The sequence below is a fragment of the Chionomys nivalis genome, chromosome 26, assembly GCF_950005125.1.
Source record: "Chionomys nivalis chromosome 26, mChiNiv1.1, whole genome shotgun sequence".
NCBI lineage: Eukaryota > Metazoa > Chordata > Mammalia > Rodentia > Cricetidae > Chionomys > Chionomys nivalis.
Genome location: NC_080111.1, coordinates 33,499,638 through 33,503,235, shown reverse-complemented (window position 1 = coordinate 33,503,235; position 3,598 = coordinate 33,499,638). Strand labels below are relative to the sequence as shown.

Below are 3,598 nucleotides of genomic sequence, written 5' to 3'. Positions count from 1 at the left end.
ACCGAGGGGGTAACACAGAATCGGGTGTTACAGAGGAGTGTTCCCTTAATCTCATATCCTCTCCAGCTTAAGTTGTCATCAATGTTTTTGTTTTGATCAGAGTTGTTCTGATTTTTATTTCTCTAATGGCTAAGGAGTTTGGAAATTTCACTAAGTGTCTCTCAGTAATTTTAGATTCATATGTTGAAAGTTCTTTGTTTATGTCTTACTCCATTTTTATTGGATTATTTGTTCTTTTTATGACTAATTTTTTTATTTCTTTGTATGTTTTCAAGATCAGTCCTCTGTCCAATGTGGGGTAGGTGAAGATCTTTTCCCATACTACAGGCTGCCTTTTTTGTATTTCTGATCATGTCCTTTGGTTCACAGAAACTTTTGTTTCAAAAGGTCACATTTCTTAATTATTTGTCTCAGTGTCTGTGCTGCTGGGGTTATAATTTGAAAGTGGTCTCTTTTGCCAGTGTGTTCAAGTATACTTCCTATGTCTTATATGTGGTTTAGTGTATTTGGCTTTCTGTTATGGTCTTTGATCCATTTGGACTTGCGTTTTTTTCATGATGATAGATGTGGATCTACTTTCCTTCTTCCCTGCCTTGATATTCAGTTATGCCAGCAAAATTTGTTGAATATGCTTTCTTTTTCCATCATATATATATTATGAATGAGGCAATTTATTAACCCAGCATCCTTTGTTCTAATGCTTCTTGTTGGCAGCTGCCACCTGTCCACCAATGCTGTCCAGATCTCTCTGTTCCTCAGGTGTTAGTTTGTGGCCACCATCTCGGTCCTTTTCCACCATTTTCAGTCCCTCCAGGGCTTGGAGAATGTGGCGGACCACACTCCTTGGAGCCTCTGCTGAAATGGCTGGGCCTGACACCGTTTCTCTGCCATCCTCCATAGATCTTGGTCATGGAGCCAACCCCGGCACCACCATGCTGGTACAGGTGGCATGCTATAGAGGCAGCTCGTGTGTAGAACCAGTTCTTATCATAGGGGGCAAGCTCTTTATGTTTGGCCAGCTTGACTGTGTCCACCCATTCGGAGACTTTCAGCTTCGCAGACTTTTTGAAGAAGGCTGCCAGAGCTCTGACGAACTCCGGCTGGTTAACTTCTTTTACAGTAACTCCAGGCATCGTGCGGCCTCCATGATGCTAGCCAGGGGAAAGGACTCATCTTATATTTTTTGATTCTTTGACAAAATTCAGATGTAGAATGTAGTAGGTGAGTGAATTGATATCCATTGGTCCTCCTGTCTGTTTTTGTGCCAATACCAGGCTCTTTTCAGTACTGTAGCTCTGTAGTAGACTGAAGTCAGGGAATGTGATGACTCCAGAAATTACTTTTTGTATACGGTTGTTTTGGTTATCCTGCAATTTTTTTTTTGCTTTTTTATATGAAGTTGAGTATTTTTATTTTGAGGTCTGTGAAGAATTTTTCTGATATTTATATGGGAATGGTATTGAACCTGTAGATTGCTTTTGGAAAGGTTTTCATTTTTACTATCTTGATTTCTACCTAACAAGGGCAAGGGACATCTTCCCATTCTCTGGTGTCTTCTTCAGTTGCTTTCTTCAAAGATTTAATGTTCATTTCCTAAAGTCCTTTCACTTCTTTAATAAGTTATTCCATAATATTTTATATTATTTCTGGCTATTGTTAACGGTGATGTTTCCATAATATATTAATTCTAGCCATCTTTTTTCAAAAACTTTTCCTTGTAACCACCTTCTATCTACCTTCCTGATGACCACTCCCAATCTTCTGATAACCATAATTATACCCCAACTTCTAAGGGAACTTTTAAACAAAACATACAAGTAAACGTATGAGAGATTTGACTCTTTATGCATCTCATATTTCACTTAATGGTATCCTTTGGGCTTAAAAACATCATTGAATTTTATGATTATATGGTTCTGGTTTGAGAGCCAAATTGTGTTTCTTTCACTAGCTCCCCCACCCCTTTTTTTAAATGTTTTGGCTGTTTTCAGGGAAATGTTGTTTTTTTTTTACCTAGTTCTAGACTCAGAAACAAAGTGCTTTTCTTTGGCTCTGGTTTCAGGCCCAATGTTGGAATACCCTTGTTGTAGCCCATAATACTTCATAAAAGGTTTTATCAAATACAATCCTGGCTCAAACTAAAATAAAAAGAGGTATCATGATGCCTAAACAGATTGTGGACACTATCACATTTTTCTCTACACAAAGCTGCTTTGGTGTGATGGCGTATATGAATGCAGGCAGATTATAAAAATGTATACAGCTTTAATAAGACTTACAGGACCACAGGTTCCCACAGAGAACAGGAAAAGCAGAGCAAAAGGGCTGCTGGGATCACGCCTGGCAGATTTATCAGTAAACATTAGCCCAAGGTGAACATGCCCACAATGGGTGGGACTATATCCCTACATCTCCCCCTTTTGTCTAAATAAGATAGAACTAAACCAAATACAACTATATACAATAATAACAAATAATAAATATAACAAACAATATTGAGAACAAAAGTTTTGCTAAACATTCTATCTCAAGGAGTCTAAATAACATAGAGAGTAACTACAATTATATAATCTTCAACTCCATCAAAGATCTGAGAAGGGAATAAATATTACTTAACAAACGAGAGATATCCAAAATGTGCAACAATTGACAGAGACAACTGACTACCTGGGCAATCACCCAAAGTCTCGTTTGCAATGTTGGGTCAACCAACTTTGGCTAAGGCCTAACATAACTGACATACCATTCTTAGAACTATCCTACCCTGTCTTGGCAGGATAAGACAATCCTGTTTCATCCACTTAGGGATATTCTGTATTTTTGTCAGAAGTTGAGGTATGGGCTTTTCTTAACCCAAAGGCCAGTTCTGCCAAGAAGACAAGCTCCCAATGGAGTGTCTTTGGTGCTCAACGTTCTCTTGGGAGTAGAGTGGCATTGCCAGGAGTAATTGTGTCTCGTTGGCACAGAAATTTTAGGTTAGATTAAAGGCCATTTTCTACAGCTCTTCGAAGAGGCTGAAGATCATACTATCTATACTAAATATAATCTCTATGTAACTAAAAACCTGATTAACTTAAAAATAAATATGACAAACATATAATTCTCAATACCTATCTAACTTGAAGACTAAAAGAATAAACAACTGGATACTCCCTGGGCTCCCTGCAGGGGCTCTACACCCCGCATACTGCCTCTCTCTTCTTGTCCCACCCAGCTTGCATCCAGAACCCTTCTTCCTTCTGCCCCCTTTCCTCTTTGGGCACATAACACCATCCAGCTCAGTCTGTCTGGCGCTGGGGGCAAATCCTCAGGGCAAGTAGGCAGGCGAGACTTCCTTTGTTTCACTGGCCTGCCTGCACCAAGCAAATTAGGTGCTTTGTTTACGTACTACCCAACCTGCACGGAGATCTGATCTCGGCACCAGAAGAGACAGCAGTGGGGTGAGTTTGTGACCGGTGGCGGCGGAAGCAGCCCTGGACAGGGAACTCTAAAGTTCCTCATCCCCCACCCTATACTCCCTGGGCTCCCTGCAGGGGCTCTATACCCTGCATACTGCCTCTTTCTTCTTGTCCCACCCAGCTTGCATCCAGAACCCTTC

The 3,598-nt window shown here is 40.2% G+C and overlaps 1 pseudogene; it reads right to left on the bottom strand.

The window, feature by feature from the left end:
- Positions 1–694: 694 nt before the first annotated feature.
- LOC130867097 (40S ribosomal protein S19-like) lies at positions 695–1,133 on the bottom strand (annotated as a pseudogene).
- Positions 1,134–3,598: the final 2,465 nt, after the last annotated feature.